Here is a 19,929-nt window from a genome sequence, read left to right as displayed (position 1 = left end):
AACACAGTTCTTGCTCAAGGGCTTGTAATTAAATTGTATTTAATAAACACCGTTATATAATTCCAATACAGTGAGATATTTCTGTGGAGACACAGATTGCCCCTGGATATGTTAAAGACCTCAGAGACCCATACGCAACCCAGGACCCTGCCTGGGCACTAGTCTCCTTTCTCTGGGTTTGTCTCCATTCCATTGCTCTTAAACTTTCAAACTACCCATTAGGTCCACCTGTGTCTTCCCTTACTACCCTTTGCTGACCTCTACTCATATATTTCCAGAAAAGAAAATTACAAAGTTCTGCTCTGTTTGTAACTCTCACCAGACATTAAATATCTTGATGGAAGTGACTGTTCTCAATTCATCTTTATAACCCTGGTATCCAACCGTGAGTCTTCCATTCAGAGGTGCTCAGTAAATGTTGAACTCACTGGCTCATTTGATAAATGCAAAACAAGCTTTGAGTGTCACTTTCTTCAAATGGAACTCAAGATAGGATTAACTTTGTCATCCCTCAGAAATGAAGCCATTTCTAACATGCCTTCAGTGAAGTAGAAGAGGAAAAAAAAAAGCATTTTGCAAATTACAATAACTTGACAGCTGCCTGCTAAACAATAGCACATTAATTTCCAACATTCTACACATGGCTGAGTGGAAGATCCCTTAATCCCAGGTCCCATTTTATGTTTGCTTCATTGTCTCTGTCCCCTCACTGTATCACTTGCAGAAATCACCAGTGGCTGTGCACTCTCTTAAACCTTATTATTGCCAGAGAAGTCCTAGACGAGGTTAATGTAGATCTGCTTCCCAGAGGTATGTTAAAACGGATTTAAGTTCTTTATTTTGAGTGATTGACTTTGAGAAATCCCCGTCTTTATCAGTTAGTACCAGAGAAACAGAACTTTTCAGGAGTGACAGTAACTAACCACATATTCTTGGGTTCTACAGGAATTATACCTTTTAAAGGGATTGAGATTAATTTGGCCATTTATGAGGAGGCATAATCAGATGACCCTGTGTGTTGGGGCCAATGAGACAGTGTGTCAGGTGTTTAATTTACTGGCTCCTAAAAGACCTGTGTTTGGGGAACTTTTCTGAGCAAATTCTCCAAGCTTTAGACATGCCACTGTGATTCTTTTGTTCTTGGCTTACTGCTTCCAACAAAGGGAAGGGAGAGTCTAGAAGGGGCTCTTTACTTTTCAAAAAAACCAAACTGTGTTATCTTATTTTTAAAAACCTAATAATTTGCTTAGGAAAACTAAAGATGCCTTTCAAATACAGAATATGAGTGGCACAAAATACAGTCTAATAGAGAAAAGGAATGGTAATTGCAATGGAGCCAGCATGTTGGTGAGTTAAGTGTTGCTCAATATGTTCATTCTCATTTCATAATAAATTAAGGGATTTGGATAATACATATCTTTTGCTCTACAAATCTGTTTTTATTTATTTGTTTATTTTGGCTCTTCCAAAAAATTAGGATATCAACAGGAATTTCAGAAACCACTGTCAGAGCATACCAGGAGATCTGTTTCTAGGAATAATGATGTAGACAGGGAAGTTACAGGCCAGAAAGGACATTCTGATAGCACATTCCACACAAAAGCTAAATGATACCTGAAAGTCCTTAGAAAAGTCTCCTTTTGGGGACTAATTAAGCATCAGCACACAACTGATTTCAAGAAGCACAGCATGACATGGAGGTGGAAAAGTGAATACTGAGCCATGCTCCTTACCAGGCCATTCACTGAGATGCTACAACTTTCCTAATTCTATTAAGGTCACACTTCATCAGTACTCAAAATAATAAGGAAAGGTACAAGAAATTCTTTTTATCATTCATTCAAGTTTTGAGTACTGTATGAAATGAAACAAGAAGGAGTAAGATCAGTCAAAATGTGACCATTCCTATAAGAGAAAACAACAAAAATTATAAAATGGAAGGAGGAAATAATGATCAAGATCTTCCTTTCGTGTGCATCTACTAGTCGATAAAGTTGTTGCTTGTAACATGTACTTCAAAAATATATAGGGGCGTCTGGGTGGCTCAGTCGGTTAAGGGCTGGCTGTCGGTTTCGGCTCAGGTCATGATGTCACAGTTTCATGTGTTCGAGCCCCACACAGGGCTCTGCGAAGGCAGCGCGGAACCTTGGGATTCTCTCTGTCCCCCTCTCTCTGCCTGTCCTCCACTTGTGCTGTCTCTCTCTCTCTCAAAATAAATAAATGAACACATATATAATTACATATATGTGTATATGTATTGTGTACATATGTGCATATATGTGTATATATTTGGAAATTATATCTAAGTCCATAGTATATATAATTAGTATATATATGTATATGTGTATATATATATATGTGTATATATATGTGTGTGTGTGTATATATATGTGTGTGTGTGTGTATATATGTATATATATATATATATATATATATATATATATATGGTTTCAAGGGGCTCCAATATGACAGGAAATAGGGTTACACATGTGCTTCTGTGCATTCCCCTTTATGGTTCATGGTCTGACCTCTGTCTACCTCAGCTTTCTCAGACTCAAAGGTCACTCTCCAAAAACGAACCTTTATAAGTGAAAATCAGAGCCATATGCAGCCTTTAGGGTCATAGGGAAACATTTTGAATCCCAGCTGTGTAGTAGTCTATCTTATTGTGGTTCCTCTCTGAGAATAGGCCTCGCTTATCCTTCTGGCAGATCTCCACTCATGTTTCATGAATGAAAAAAAAAAAGCCACCTATTTTTGATGCCACAACATCACCAACTCCTTCAGCCCATCAAGGGCCATATTCTCAGGGCTTCACTTGCGTCTCTTTCACTCTGCTACACAAACGTTCATTATACCTCTGAAACTATGTATTTTCCCAGCATCTTCACCTCTGCGGACAAGGAGACACCGGAGGGCAGGCGACATACATCTTGGGCTTTGCCTCCCAAGTACCTAGAACTACATTCTAGATGCAGATTGTAGATTCTAGAATGTAGTCACATTCTGCAAATATTTACTCTGGGAATGGGTTATGGGCCACGGGGCTTTTATTTTCGGATTCTTATAACTACTATTGTGAGCACCATCTCGTCACATTTTAGTTAACATCTTCCTACTCACAGGCATGAACTTTTACCAAGAAACTATAGATAATGTTGTAGCAGTGATCTGTGGGAGCCTATAAATTCTGTGCCCACATAATCCCTCAGAGTTATCCTTCAAAGATATTGTATAGGTTTAATGCTTCATCTCTGACATTACTGGGTTAAATCCAGAAAAAGAAAATAAAGAAAACTGTGTCTCCTCCAGCGTAGTGCACAGGCTCGTTTGTATCTAGAAATACTCACCCAGTCTTTTGTTGTTGTTTTTTTCTCTAATAGATAGTTCAGTTTTATCTACCTCAACAGTTTAGACTATGCTCAGTTTTCTTAATAATTGCAGAATCCAATCTCCTGAATAAATAAAAAACATTTCATTTCTATCATGTTGAATAGGTAGACTGTATTGCAGGTCATATCAAGACAGAAATAACATTTTTAGAGCTCTTTTGGTAAAGTCAAAAGTCTGAACAATGTTTTATTTTATTTTTTCTTAAGCTTCGTTTTTCTCTCCCATAACATAATAACCCAATTAAATAACATATATGTAAAATTGCTAATTGTTTGGCACATGATGGATGTTCAATAAATGCTGAATTCTTTGTTATAATTGTTTAGTCTTTTGTCCACATATCCTTTCATGCATTTATTCTTTCATCCCCATACTCATTCATCTAACAATTCCACTATTCCACCACCCTCCATCTTTCAATTCATGTATACGTGGAGTACCTTTTATGTTACGAGTGACTATACTAAGTGCTGAGGATATAGCAATGAAACCTGGTTGCTGCCCTTAAGATCCCAGTCCAGTGGGAGTCTATGATTCACAAAACACAGCTCTTGTTATGAGAGAGAAATTAACGAAATGCTATCATGTTCAAAGGAGAGTAGCTGTCGGGTATGATAAGCATTTGATACATTTAAGTCTATGCTTTCCAGTCCTTGAACCAAACAGTGCTAAGCACTTTACCCAAGTTATTACATTTATTCCTCACAACATCACAAAATTATACTTATTTTAAAGGTAAAGATTCTGAAGCTTACCTAAGTAAGCCATACGGTCAAAGTCAAGTTACAAATAGTATATCTTGGGCTTGACCCCAAAATTTGTTCTCAAAACTACTCTGCTGCTGCCATTATGGGTAGGGGGCTTCAAGGCAGATGTGAACAACGTCATGGTCTAAAAGTGAGGTCAAGCAGAATTGCACTCTCCAGTTGCATATTTATATTGTCCAGAATACAGAGAAAAAAGAACTGGGATACATAATGATTAATTACAGCCTCTTCATACTAGAAAAACACCTAACTTCCTGAGAACAGTGATTAGACAACTGAACAGCAGGTACAATGAGGCAGACTAAGGGATCATAGCTCATAATATCCATTATATGTATATATATATATATATATATATATATATATATGTATATATATACACACACATATAAATATGTATATATATGTGTATATATACACACACACACACATATCTATATCTATATCTATATCTATATCTATATCTATATCTATATCTATATCTATATCTATATCTATATCTATCTATATATATATAACCCTAACCCTAACCCTAACCCTATTATATATAGATATATAATATATGTATATAATACTCGCATACAATGGGCAAGGTTGGCCCTTGTGCTAATGATGGATATTTCACTGTACATGAAACATATCCTAATTATGTTTTGTTGAAAGAAGCAAATTCAGGTGAACAATGCTTTTTGGTTTTTGCTGTTCTTTGGGCATGGGCAATAATTTCTGTGGTGTGTAATGAGAAAGAACAATGTGCTCAACATTGTTTCAGCTAGCATCACTTTGGGCACTTTTCTCAAATGAAAGCAATTGATTTCTCTATGTTTTTATTTTACTTTTATTTTATTTTTTTTTTTAATTTTTTAACATTTACTTATTTTTGAGACAGAGAGAGAGCATGAACAGGGGAGGGTCAGAGAAAGAGGGAGACACAGAATCCGAAACAGGCTCCAGGCTCTGAGCTGTCAGCACAGAGCCCGATGCGGGGCTCGAACTCACGGACCGTGAGATCATGATCTGAGCCGAAGTCGGACGCTTAACCGACTGAGCCACCCGGGCGCCCCTCTATGTCTTGTATTTTAATTAAAAGTTATGATTTGGCTTTCTTTCCTTCCTTCCTCCCTTCCTTTCTTCCTCCTTACTTTATAATTCTGCCCAACAGCCATTAGATGGGATTGAATAAGCTTAGGAGGGTCAGAGCCTGTGTGGGTGCAAGGGATACTCATTTGGAGGTGAGTAGTGCACAAGCATGGAGGGGGAATGAGTGGCCACAGTAGCCTGGCACAGGGATGCGAAATTCATATGGGTAGGGGGGGGAATTTGCGCAGGAGTGTTGTGAGTGAGAGCTGAAGCCCACGCAGGGTGTTGGAGCACAAAAAGCGTGAATAAGACCCACAGATACCACTTTAATCAGGTGATCAACATTCTTACCTTCAAAATTAGGACAAATTGTAACTATAGCCCCTGACTGGAGTCAACGACAAGAACACGGCAATATTTCTGTCACATGCATGCCCGTGAATCTAATCATGGGGAAATATCAGATAAACCCAAACTGAGGGAGATTCTATAAAACAACCGACTTATCATCTTCAAAAGTGACAAGGTCATGAAAGCCAAACCAAGAATGAGGAATTCTACAAATTGAAGGAGACTCAACAGACATGACAACAAAATACAATGTATAATCTTGGACTGAATCCCTTTACTATAAAGACATTACTGGCACTAGAAGTTAAACTTAAACAGAGTCTTGAATCAGAAAACAGGTATCAATTTTTCTTTTCCAGTATTAATAGTTGTATTGTTGTAAGGGAAGAGAATGTCTAGGTTGTAGATATCATTTGGTAAGGCTTTCAGGGGTGGTAATGCATCATATCAACAACTTTACCTCAAGAAAAAGAAACTGTGCTATTCTTACAATGTTTGGGTAAGTTGTAAACAACTTCATAATAATAATAAAAAAGTTTTAATCTGTCATTAAGCTGAGCATTTAAAGTTGAATCTCTAAAGTGTCCTAGGACTCTTGGTTCAAATTCAAGTCCATCCATGACTAGCTGTGTGATACTGATAAGTAATGTAACCTCCATACATACGTATGATGGGGATAATGTTATTTTGCACCAAGAGTAAAATACCACACAGTTTTCACACGAGGATTAAGTTTTTTTGTGCGTGAAAAGCGATTAGAAGAATGTTTGACATCGAAGAACCAAATCACTTTAGCTACTGTAATTATTATTATTACTAAGTTTCATCATTATGTTACTGAATGCCTCAATTCTAGGACCTCATAATACATAAGGTACATAATACATAAGCTGGGATTTGCAGTCATAGAAACCTGGTGTCAAAGGATCACTAATTAACTAGGTGGCCCAGAGAAAGTTTCTTAACTTTGAAAGTTTCTTTAGCTTCCTTGTTTTCTGGCACCTTCTGTGATCTCTCCCTGAGGTATAACTCATCTTTGCTTACTATGTCCAATCTATACCCGCCTCTGTCAGTTCCTCAAAAACATCAAGTTGTTTCCAGCTCTAGAGAAGAATGTGTTCTCTTCTCCCTTCCTGGAAAACAGCTTTGCCCTTTTCCTGGACAAGTTGCTTCTAGTACTTCCGAGTCCTCCGTATAAAATTAAGCCCTCATAGTCTCTGATCATTAAGCAATTCGCTTTCATTGTCTCAATTTTTATAGCACTTACTGAAATTCATATTTTTTACACTCCTATTGCCTGCATCCTACCCTAGACAAAAATATCTTTGAGATCAGAGTTTAGGTCTGTTGATTTCTGTTGTAGTCACCATTGTGTACCCAGGATATAGTACAGGGCCCAATATATAGTATGTTTTTCCCCAAAATCACTGTACAAGGAGTTCACACGCAAAAGAGCAGAGCACTGCACCAGGCACTGGGGATTCATTGTATCAACTCTGCAGCACTCCTACAAGGCTGAAAACAAGTACCTGTTACACCATTACTATGAATACAATCTTGCTCCTTATCCCAGGCAAAAATAAAAAGTGCCAGTAGATCTTGACAATTCTCAAAAAAAAACTAATTATTTTCAGGTATTAAACATCCAGGCAATTGAGTAAAGCAGCCTCACCCAAATTATGTAAGGAGACCATGCTGAATGCAAATTTCCAGTTCCCACTAAGAAATGAATGATTACTTCAGAAGAAAATAATTGCTTTGGCACTAAATGCAGCTGTTATTTATGTCACATTATTTATAAGACTGATGTGCATAATATTCTTCCAGTTCTACTATAAATTAAAACAATCCAGGAACATACTATCTACAGACACTTATGAGAAGATATGCTTACACTTGCTATGCTGCTGATTCTAATAAGAACAGGGTATTTTCTCAGAGGAAAAAAAAGACATTTCAGGTTTAAAATGAATAGGGGCACCTGTGTGGCTCCATTGGTTGAGTGTCAGACTCTTGATCTCGGCTCAGGTCATGATCTCACAGTTTATGAGTTTGAGCCCCACATCGGGCTCTGTGCTGACAGTGCAGAGCCTGCTTGGGATTTTCTTTTTACCTCTCTCTCTCTCTCTTCCCCTCCATTGCTCATACTATAGCATATGGACACCCTTGCTCACTCTTTCTCTCTCTCTCAAAATAAATAACTCTCAAAATAAATTCTCTCAAAATGAATAAACTTAAAAAAAAAAAAAAGGACAAATAACCTCATCATTGTCACACTGGAGTGATGGCCAATCAGTGGCCAAGTTATGCCGTACAAAAATTTCCTCATGATTTTAAGCCACTTATTTTTAGTCACTTGACCTTAGATGAGAGAATCATACAAAGAACTATAAATGGACATTACAACCAGAAAACATGGCTCAAACTCCAGCCTCTTCTGTATTAGCTCTAGAACTTGGGGCATATTATTTACCCAAATAAGCTGCATCTTCCCCATCTATAAAATGGTAATAATAATAATACTTACCTTGTAAAGTTGTTTTAGGGATTAAATGAGATAATGTGTGTAACACAGCCCCATGACGCCCCTGTTAGTCTGTTCAGGCTGCTATAACAAAACACTGAAGACTGGGTAGCTCACAAACAACAGAAATGTGTTTCTCGCAGTTTTAGAGGCTAGAAGTTTGAGATCAAGGCACCTGCATGGTTAGGTTCTGGTGAAGGCCTTCTTCTGGATGGCACACGCCTACTTCTTACTGTGTCCTCACATGATGGAAGGAGTAGGGAACTCTGTGACACCTCTCTTATAAGAGCAGAAATCCCAAACATGATGGCTCCCACCTTCATAACCTAATTACCTTCCAAAGGCCTCACCTCCAAATACTATCAGCTTGGGAATTAAGATTTCAACATAGGAGTTGGGGGGAGGGGGAGACACAAACTTTCAGACTTTAGCAATAGCCATATAGAGAACATGTGACAAGTGATCATTATGACAGTGAAGGTTTTGGATGAAACCATTTAACCCCTCCTTAATGAGTTCAGAGGTAGGGTTTTTAACGGCAGCTAATGACAGCAGTTTCAATGCACTGGCTTATTATTTAGTATTAAGAGGAAGGAATAGAACTTGATATTACTTCGTGACCATGATGCAGAACATAGTGAAAATGGAAGCAAGATGAAGAAGATGATAGGGGCTCGGATACCATCTCAGGTTCACCCTGTCACGGATGAGATCTTGCTAGTGGGGGCTGGAGCGGCTGAGACACCTCCCCTAAAAAGACCCTGTGACAGGCACTTGATGTGTGGATAGAAATGGCACACAGTATCCCTGTCTATCAGGTTTCACTGTTGGCTCCATATTACCAAGGAGGGAACTGAAACGTAGAGAGTTTCAGCAATTTACCTATAAAAACCCAGAGCCCTTTCAATGATGAACATGAGGAACTGTTCAATAGCTTCTTCTCTGATAAAACCAACAGGGAAACTTGATTTCTATTCCTCTTCTGGCAGAAGCTAGTGATGCTGGCAGGGATTATCTGCTTTTAAGTGAGTCTAATGGTGTGCTTGCATGAAACAAGGGGTCTCTGAGTGGAAATGTCTTCTTGCGGTATCCTATAAAACAGAGAACTAAAATAACCTGAAGCACAAGCGTTTGTCTTCATGTCTCATCAGAGCCTTGGCCAGACCTCACTCAACCAGCCAGAATCTAGACCCACGTCCGTCCACTATCTATGCTTCACTGCCACCCTTGCCTCTGGCCCCTTTAGAGGTGCACAGACACTGTTTTACTTCTAAAGAAACTCATTCTCTCTTTTTATGATGGAAATTTCTTGAAATAAGGACTAGAATATTGAATATCTATGTGTCAGCCACCATGCTACATGCTTTAGATACACTATCTCTAACTCTGGAAATGCAAATTGTTATCCACATCTTATAGAAGTAAAGTGCATTGCCCAATGCCATGGAGCTGTAAGAATGAAACCATAGGGTTAATTAAGTCTGTCTGATTTCAAACCCATGCTTAATCAACTATAGCACAATACACACAGATTTATATTTGTCCTAGTACTTTCTACTACTATTATTATATACATTTTTAAGCTTATTTATTTGTTTTGAGCGAGAAAGAGTGTGTGAGCAAGAGTGTGAGTAGGGAAGGGGAAAAGAGAGGGGAAGAGAGAGAATCCCAAGCAGGCTCTGTGCTCTCAGTGCAGAGCCCAATGTGGGACTTGAACTCACAAACTGTGAGATCATGACCTGAGCTGAAGTCAGACGCTTAACTGACTGAGCCACCCAGGGGCCCCTTTACTACTACTGTTATTAGTATTAGAGGAATTAAAATCTAATAAATATTTTGGGGATTCACGGTGAATCATTATTCTGTTAATCTAATGGCGCCTTAGATTTATATTATGCAATATAACTTACACATGCCTTTTAGGTGATTTACTTCCTTGGTCCTCACACCAGTCTTGTGTTTTTCACATATAACCTCGTCTTCCCCCAACACTTCGAGGACCATCCAGATGGAGTTAGATACTGGGAACTGAAGTTGTTGCTGTTTAGCACTATTATCTACCTTGTATCAGGGCAGTGGCTGATGGGATTACTAAAAGATTCAACCTAAGGAGGCCTGAGGTAAAGAAGTAGAAAAGCTTATACATATTCTTTCTTTCCTTTGTTAAGTTACTATTTCCCATAGCTGAATATCAATTAAGATCCCATATTAAAATCTAATTGAAATCTCTGAGCTAGCATTTGGAGTTTCCCTCACTTAAAGGGATTTTATGCCAATTTTGGGAAACTGGCTTGTCCAGCTACTAATAGATGTTAAGTTGTAGCTTTCTACTAGCCTATTCAACTTCCCTGTTACCTTCCTAATGTTAAAAACAAACAAACAAACAAAAACCTAAAAAAGAGAGAGAGAGAGGGAAGCAAACCATAGAGACTCTTAACGATAGAGAACAAACTGAGGGTTGCTGGAGGGGAGTTGGGTGGGAAATGGGCTACATGGGAGATGGGTATTAAGGAGCGCACTTATGGTGAGCACTGGGTGTTATATGTGAGTGACGAATCAATAAATTTTACTCCTGAAACCAATTATACACTATATGTTATCTAACCAGAATTTAAATAAAAATTTTGGGGAAAAAAATCTACCTTTTCTTGTAACCAGGCAAAAACATTTTTACATGCATTAGATCAGAAATGATCAACAGATTCCAGGCACAGTCTCAGAACTGAGTTCTATCATAGGGGAGAGATCAGCTTGCCTGGTGGGAGAGAAAAACAGAATGTGTGAAAGAAAGAAGAAATGAAGAGAGACGTGTTGACTCCAGAGATCATGAGGTATGCACATACATTACTTGGAGAATTTCAAATTTAAAAATACATAACTATTACCTAACATAAAATGCCCATGATTATATGGTTCAAATCATCCACCTTTACCCTTTGCTACTCTTAATTTTTTAAATGATGGCTTAATGAAAGAAATGCAAACATTTGAATTGCTCAATAATGAGAATAAAACTGGCACCCATTATCTGGATTCTTCTGTGGCATCGAGATGCTAATGAACAGTCAGTGTTCACAAAAGCCTCACCTTAGTATAATGAGAGATTAGTAAACTAGATTGCATTGCCCCTTGAAATTGTGCATTTGAATCATCTCTCCCTACAATGAAGCTCTTTCCAAATGACACATTCTATAGCAGGCCAATAACTCATTTCTGCTTCCCTGAAGGTTTCTCTCCCTATCTCTGAACCCAAAATGCATTACTCATAAATATTAACATTTTGTTAGTGCGGGATCTTAGGCCAATTTGAATTGTTGAGATTGGAATGTGATTTGACTTGAAAAGAGTAATGAAGCTATTGTGAGTCCAAGGATAAGGATGAGTTTTGCAGAAGAAAACAGTGCATAAAATAAGTGACAACCTTTGGCTTCTTTAATTAAACTTCAAATAAGGAAAATCACAATGAAGATATTAGGTCCATTTTTACAGCCTTAAAATTGGATAGTGAACCTTCAAGCTCCTTTATTTTCCCTCCTCCATAAACCATGAGAACAGCCTTTTTAAAATAAAAGAATGCTTAACACATACTAGCTGTTACTATTAATATTTCTATATGGATCGTTTCCTAACATCTTCATAAAAATTTAGCTGGATGATTATTATTATTCTTCCTGAGACTTACTGTCCTGTTACTTAACTTCCCTACAAGCTGTAGAGGCGAGATTTGAACCCAGAACCGTTGAAATCCGAAGCCTGGGATCAGAACTACTAAATGTATATACTGCTTAAAGTGAATGTGGTGTGGGTGAGAACAGGGCAAGGATGAGATTGCTCTGTCCCGTGCTTTGTAAAGCTCTTCCTTGCTGTTTAGAGGATCATTTTGAATTCACATTTCTCCCAGCTTAATGATGGCACACATCATTAGGCTCAAATAGGTAAACTTAAACTATTTTTACATGCTTTTTTGGCAAAATAAGATTCTGTATTAGACACCTTCAAGGCGGTATTTGTGAGCAGTGCACATTTGATATCTCTAAATGTATCTATATTGATGGGCTCTTTGACTACTTAATGTTTTAAGGTAATTAAACCACAAAAACTCATTGGAATAATGTTTAGGGCTGACTTAAACCCTTAAAAGCCATTAGCAGTTAACTGCCAAGTTGCTCTGAGTCTCTGTCTGCATGAAATTGAATCATATTTGAAAGGTTTTCTGGCTAGTGGCAAGATTCATAAAACCCCGACAGCTTTACATCCTTCATCACAAACCGGGAAATCAGAGGGAGGGGAAGCAGTACTTAATTTTTCATCAAATCTTTCTCTAGAATCTTCAACTAATTAACCCCATTTTGCCTTCATATGGTAAAATTGCAAATATTCGTTTGCCATTTGTTTCGTTCAATCCAAATCAAAGAGCCTCGGTGCTACACCTATAGGGATTGGTACAGGGGACAGAGAGATTAAATAAAGCATTGGCCCTGCCCTCAAGCAGCTTTAGAGTCAAGAGATACCTGCAGATGAATACAACGAATAAAAACGTTTAGTGTTGTGGTAAACACACCGACAGAGTTATGCACAGAGCAAAAAGGGAGGATTGTGAGTGGTGTCAAGGAAAGCTAATGGGAGTTGCCAGGCAGAAAAAGTGGCAGTCTTTCAGATCGAAACAAACAAACAAAACAATCAGAAACACACAGGGAAAAAAGTAGTGGTCGTTTTCACTCAATTTAAGATTGCAGACAGAGTCCCTCACACACACACACACACACACACACACACACACACACACAAGTAAGTATTTGACTTTTGAACACCTGGCATTCTGATAAAGATTATGAGACCACTGACTGACCTGGCTCACCCATGACCTTCTGTGGGCCTGAAAATGCTTTTGGCACTCAAGACTGTGGCATGCTCACAACCCTATTCTCCCAGCCCCTACCCATGTCCACTGCCAGGGCTGCTGGTGCAAACTCTTCCACCTGTCTTCCCTCTCTGTGTCTGCAAAGCTCTCTCTAAGCATAGACACTCCCACAGCCTCTCCTCTGATCACCGCATACTCCAAAGAGCCAGGAGAGGCTGAGAGTTTTGAGTTCCCTGTTCAGATAGAGATGGTAAAGCCCATTTAGATTTCAAACAGATTCTCCATCATTTCAGCTGTAAGATAGGGTAATATAGCAAAGAGCATAACTACCATTCATGGTACCAGTTCAATGGGAAAGCATACTCATTTCAATCAATGTGGTCAGAACTTCGTATATATAATGTAAGGAACTGAGGTGTGGGTGAAAGCTTTTATGTCTGGACTGAAATACAGGTTCCCCTAAATTGTTTTCATATTTCTCTCAGAGACTTCGTTGGTGCGTCTTCATCTGTAGTGATATTAATGTTTACTTCCTGTGGCTATTAAGTGGATTAATAAGGTAATGTATATATAATACCTCTAATACAGGCAATGCTTATAAGAGCTTCACAGTAAATACTTCTTTTAGTTAACACTCTGGGTTATTAGGAGATGGTCCAAATGATTTGATGGCTTCCCTTTGTATACAGAAAAAAAAAGTGACCAAAATCTATCACACGGCTCTAATTTTCTACCTAGAAAGTTCTGATGACCATGTGACTACATCCTCCTTCCTCAAATATATGTTACAGCTCATCAAAGGTGGATGAACTAAACTTTCTTGAACATGTGACTGCATCTACTCTCATTCCGTCCCCCATAATTCTGTTAAGAAATACTGAAGAAAGCACCGGACAAGTTGTTTTGCCATTAGTGCTATTGCACTTAACCAAAATGTCAGGCCAAGGTCCTTTCGTTGTTGTCTTGTTCTATGACTGCTTCCCATCTGCCAACAGTCTATGATAGAAGACAGTCTTTTTTATTTTACTATTTCTTTTTACTAACTTCCTCAAGTCTTTGCTCCTCAAGGAAGTAAATAAATTCTTTGTGAATTCCAATAACCTTTTTAAAGTATGTTCCAGGGATATTCCTGGGGTCCTTCAAGGTTAAACAGGGCCACCTTGATTGCCCAACCCCACAGCCCTTATTGACATTTTATATTTTAGGATAATGTTACCCATGTGGAATACAGTTCCAGTAGCCCACCATCAAAATTCAGTAGCAAATTACCCCTTAACCTGCATTATGTGACCTCTTTTATTACCTAAAGAATCCTCACCATAATATACAATCATCAACTTTATGTATTGATTTACCATCGGGTTCTCATCCAGAATGTAAGTTCTTTGAAATTATTCATGTGGTCAATATTGTCTAACATTTAAATTCTTACTATGTTCCAGCTACTGTGCTAGGAAGAACGGCTAAATAAATAATTGGAGAATGTATGACCGAGGATTAAATGGAATTATACATTTAAAATACTTTTTAAAGTCCAAAATTCCATGAAATATCACATTTTTGTTAATGCACAAAATGGCTCCCAATGGTTGTCAACTGCACAATGTCTCTCAAACTTACATGCAGCCACTATGCCTCCCACCACTGTACCCCAGCTGCTATTTACTGAATATTTATTTATGCTTACCAATTTATAGACATTATCCCATTAACCCTCATACAATCTATGACAAATGGTTATTATCTCCTCCCTCCTTTCCATTTTACAGGTAGAAAAACAGGTGCATAGAACCTAAGATATTTTAAAGGGAGAAGTAGTGGAAACACCTCTGGAGGAAAGTGTCAGCTCATGAAAGTTTCTCTATTCAGAGTTTTGATTCTGTCTTTAGGTAACAGAACAACATTGAATGTTACTTTTTTTTTAAGTATTCTCAGATTATGTGAAAGACAAAGACAAAAGGAATGCAAACACACACACACACACACACACACACACACACACACACACACATTCACATGGTGTTCAGGACCACAAATTTTAGCACATGATCATCTACAGCAGGATTCAGCAAACTACAGCTTGTGGACCAAATCTAGCTTTCTGCCTACTTTTATAAATATAGAATATAGATAGTCTTTCCCAATTGTTTGCATTGTCTATAGCTGCTTTGGGGCTACCACAGCAGAGCTGAGAACTTTCAACAGAGATCTTAGGGTCTGCAAAGGCTAAAACATTTCACTATCTGGCCCTTTAAGGAAAAAGGTTGCCATGCTCAGTTCAGAGGACACAATTGCCAGAACTTACTGGTCAAGTAGAAGCAATAAATAACATGGATTGAGCATACTTCAAAAACTCAAATTCTTACTGCGGCCGAACAGGAAATATCAATAAGTGAGGTGGAGGAGGTATGAAATGATAAAGAACAGTAGAGGCTAGCAAAAGAACAAAGTAGACTTGAATTAAAGGGGGCAGTACTTTTAACCCAAGCCAATTGTTGCCAAATCTACTAATTTTTCCACCACAAAAAAATGACAATTTTTATATTTTTCTAAACTATTCTGATTGTTTTTTTTTTAATTTTGTGGATAAAGAAAATACAACTGTATATGAGTACAGCCAATCAATGCCAATTTGAAATCTCTAGTCTAAAGAGAACTGTAGATTATTGGCTTGTTTAATTAGGTGGTGCTGATGCTTTCACTAAATGCAATTATGTCTATTGAGGAAATTCCAAGTATTTGCCGTGTATTCTCCAAATGTGTAAAAACAACAACTACTACTACTATTTCTGCTACTACCAACAGCAATAACAAGCATGATTTGAGAGTAGTTTTCTACTTTCTTGAGAGGTGAGCAGGGCATGGGAAGGAACACTTAGCTGAGGTTGTAATATGCTGATATTTTTGGAGTCATGAGAAGAACAATGTTTTTCTAGACATAAATCAGAAAAAAAAAAAATGCCTAAAATGGAGAGCAAGGAAAGCCCAGGTTTTCAGCAAAAGTAGTTGGCCAGAAAAAAGTGGGGGGGGGGGGGTGTGGAAGGAGTTCAATCTGAAAAGCTGGCCATATGGGAGAAAGTCAAAAGAAAAATAAGCAATTAAGAAATAAGACAAGAATAAGGCAAAGAAATGGAGAGGATAAAGAAATGGCAGGACACGGTAAATCTGAAACCATTATAGTACCCAAAGCTACGGGCTGGCAGGAATATTGCCAGGCATCCTTCAAAAAGAAAATATATTTTTTTCAATGAATAACTGACAACTAAGACTTCAAAATGTCCAGCTGGAAGTGCAAATAAATAACAAGGCCTTGCTAACCTATGGTACTTTATTGGTAAATTTTTTATTAGAATTAAAATGCAGCTAGTATCAGGTAGGAAAGAAGCTTTCCAAATGAAGAATCTGCTTAGTAATAATGAGATCAGGTGTTTGAAAACAATTAAATCTTCATGGATTCTTTAAAGGATTCACATAAACACACATACAAACACACACACACGTGCATGCACACACACACAGACACACACCATATATAAATACATACATATACATATCTACATACACATGTAGTTATTATTTTTGAGAGAGAGATTGAGAGAGGAGAAATACAGTCACTATGGTGCATGCAAGGGGTACATAAGCAAAGAAGAACATTCTGGTTGAAATGCAACCTTCTCCATGAACATTTATTGAGCCCAACTCTACCCATGGAGAAGTAGAGAATTTAGTGTACTTTATAAATGGCTTTAAAAACGAAAATGAAATAATGTTGGCCAACCACTTTTTTTAATCAAATTTTAAAAATGTTCATGCTAATTGCAAATGCAACCTGCCAAATGAAGCTAAGCTGCTATGGCAGTGCTAGATACTTCAGCTTTCACCTTGGGGTTGATGAATGGCACGAACCCTCAGAATAATGTTGCTGGCATTATGTCCCTATATTCATAATTGGACTTTCATCTAGCAAGATGGCTAATATTTTTGCAATTGGTGTTTTTTGTTTTTTTTTTTCTAACTGAAGTGGTAGCTAATCTTATCCCAAATTGAACTTAGGCAGGTGACTCCTACCAGACAGCAGGCATGCTTTTACTCCTGGACATGATATCCACAAACACTAATGATACATCTGTTTTCTCCTTAATTCATTTGAATAGAACCCAAATTTGTATAAATCCACAAATGCAATGAAAATGTTTAAAATGTAAATTGTTTTAATAAAGTTTGAATGTAATTCTCACAGCTAAGATGGATTTAAATAAACATGTTACTAACAGACTTTGCCTAAGCACAATTTCATTGCATTTTAATTTGGGATACCACAAAATCTGGAAAGACAATTACTTCAGTTCTTGCATATCAAGGTTGAACATATCAAGATTATTACCTTCATAAACTGGTTTTAAATCTTTTGATAACAAAGGTCTTAACCATGTATTGTAAAATTTGGCCAAGTAATAAGTTTCAAAAATTCTTTTCCATTAATGCATTTTTCCCCAGTGTGACATCTTTCAAGAGAAGAAAATCCTATCATCACCACTAAATCCTTCTTAAAGTTCTCATTGATCATAGCCTTAGAACAAGATTATAAAAAATAGTCCTACACTGAGATAATGTGTAAGAGATTTTGGAAAATCTCAACACTCCATTTTAGATTAAATCTAGCTGGTTTTCAAGCTCATGTTCCAATCCATTGATAAAGATGGATTATCAGTGTTCGCCTCTTAATTAAAGACAGACAATACCTATTGCTTCTTATAGTTGTAGCACAAATACCATAACCTTTCCATTCTGTATTAAAAATCCCATATTTGATCTATTCGTCATTTAAGTGAATAATCCAACTATTGTGCCTTTAAAGAATCAGGTATTGACTTAGGAAGGAGCAATCTACCTTGGAGTAAGATTGTGTTTTTATCATGATTGGATTTAAAACACTGCTACTATTCCTACTAGTTCAAAACTAATGAAAGAGAATAGTTGAATTTTGAGTCAGCTTTTGATGGTAATAATGGACATATAATTTTGTTTAATTAAATTGTTTTTCAATTTGGAAAACAAGAAGCCAATTAGGAAGATTTCATGCTTTACTCCAAAATTATATAAGTAGTTCTGGATCAGAAGTGTTAATGATGGCAAATCTTCAAAGATACTTTTTTTGTTGTTGTTATGTTGCAATATGTTGGTATCCATGAGCCAAAAATCAAAGCAATATTTACTCTTTGATAAAACAATATTTGTTCTTAGATCAAAGAATAATTTACACATGGAATAACCATTTAGCACCACTATGATCTCACACTGAAATATAAGAAACACTGTGCTAATCCACATTATAGCCAGCATTTGATAACTCTAGAATCATAAAATGAAAGCAATTAATAGAGTTGTCTGTTATAACCCTTTTTTCAGTTTAGCAAAAGAAAACAGAGAGAGAGAGAGAGAGAGACAGAGAGAGAGAGAGAAAATGAGACACCCAAAAATACATGAATTGTTCAAAGATCATGTTAACTGGGGATGGGAATCCAGATGTTGGGAAATTGTGTTTGTTAGAAGCAGAGTCAGTGTGAGGAAAATATTGGGAGCGGGAGCCTGGATGCACCATGAGACCTCAGTTCAGGTTTAACAAAGAATGCAGGATGCAAAGAATGCCTAGCAGAAGTTTCAGACTGCAGTACTGTTGTAACACAGTTTCACCAAACCCAGTAATTCCTAGAGCCAAGGCATGGATCCTCCTGTCAGAGGGTCCCACGTCTCCCAGCAAGCAGCCTGCTTTAGTGTCTGCCAGTCTCCTGGGCTTGGAGCAGCCAGTGGGAAGCCCAGTTCCATGTGCAAAAACTGTGAGGGAACTTCAGGGTGCAGGACTTGGGTATGATTCCTGCAGTTGGAGTTCTGAGAACAGCATCTTCATGGCCGCCACATTCCCTAACTTACTGAACGCTACTTTTCTCATACATCTTTTAATTTTTTTTTACATTTATTTATTTTTGATAGACAGAGCACAAGTGGGGGAGGGGCAGAGAGAGAAGGAGACACAGAACCAAAGCAGGCTCCAGGCTCTGACCTGTCGCACAGAGCCCGATGCAGGGCTCGAACTCACAAACCGTAAGATCATTACCTGAGCCAAAGCCGGATGCTTAACCGACTGAGCCACCCAGGTGCCCCAACTTTTCTCATACATCTAAAGATTGTCCTCTGACATTCTCCACCCATGCTGGCAATGCTTCCTGCCTTCTAGAGAGAGATTTTATTTTACAGTGGGTGATGATTCACTGTTGCAGAGAAACAAGGGCCACGTTGTTAGGAGACCTTCCTAAAATGAAGCAAATAGAGCAGCAGATTTAGGTGCTAGTGATGGTGATAATAAACAGGAACTGTGATCATTAGCAAGTATCTTCTATTCACTAGTTACGCTAACAGCCATTTTGTGTGAACTGACTTGAAAGCTCACATTAGTTAATAATAATTCCGCAGGGGGTTGTTTTTTCTCCATTTTAAAACGATAGTGCCAACCCAGGCTCTTTGCAAGGTCGCTCAGTCAGTCAGTGTTCAGTCGCTTACCTTCTCTAAATCTGACTTCCTAGTCTGCAAAATAAGATAATAAAACTACTCTCAAGCAGATATTATGAGGATTCAATGATACAATAACTTGGCCTAAACACCTACTATATCTGCCAGCTGCTTTTACACACGTCTCACTCCCTATTTCCTGTTAGATTACTATGCTGTAGCTCCTTTTCCTCACTCAGTGTTTTCTGAGCAACTACCTTGCAAAAGCCCCCCCCCCCCCCCCCCTTGTAAGTCTCGGCTATTCGTGGATAAGTCTACCGTTTTCTCTGACTAGAGAGCAGTACCACAGCCCAGCAGTGAAGATGATACATTTTGGAGTTGTGGAGTCAGAAAGTCAACTTTATCCAATTTCCCTCTTTTTAACCTATAATTAACCTCCTTCTAAT

The sequence above is a fragment of the Panthera pardus genome, unplaced genomic scaffold (assembly GCF_024362965.1).
Source record: "Panthera pardus isolate Hobbes unplaced genomic scaffold, ASM2436296v1 HiC_scaffold_19, whole genome shotgun sequence".
Lineage (NCBI taxonomy): Eukaryota > Metazoa > Chordata > Mammalia > Carnivora > Felidae > Panthera > Panthera pardus.
This window is presented reverse-complemented; position numbering follows the sequence as displayed.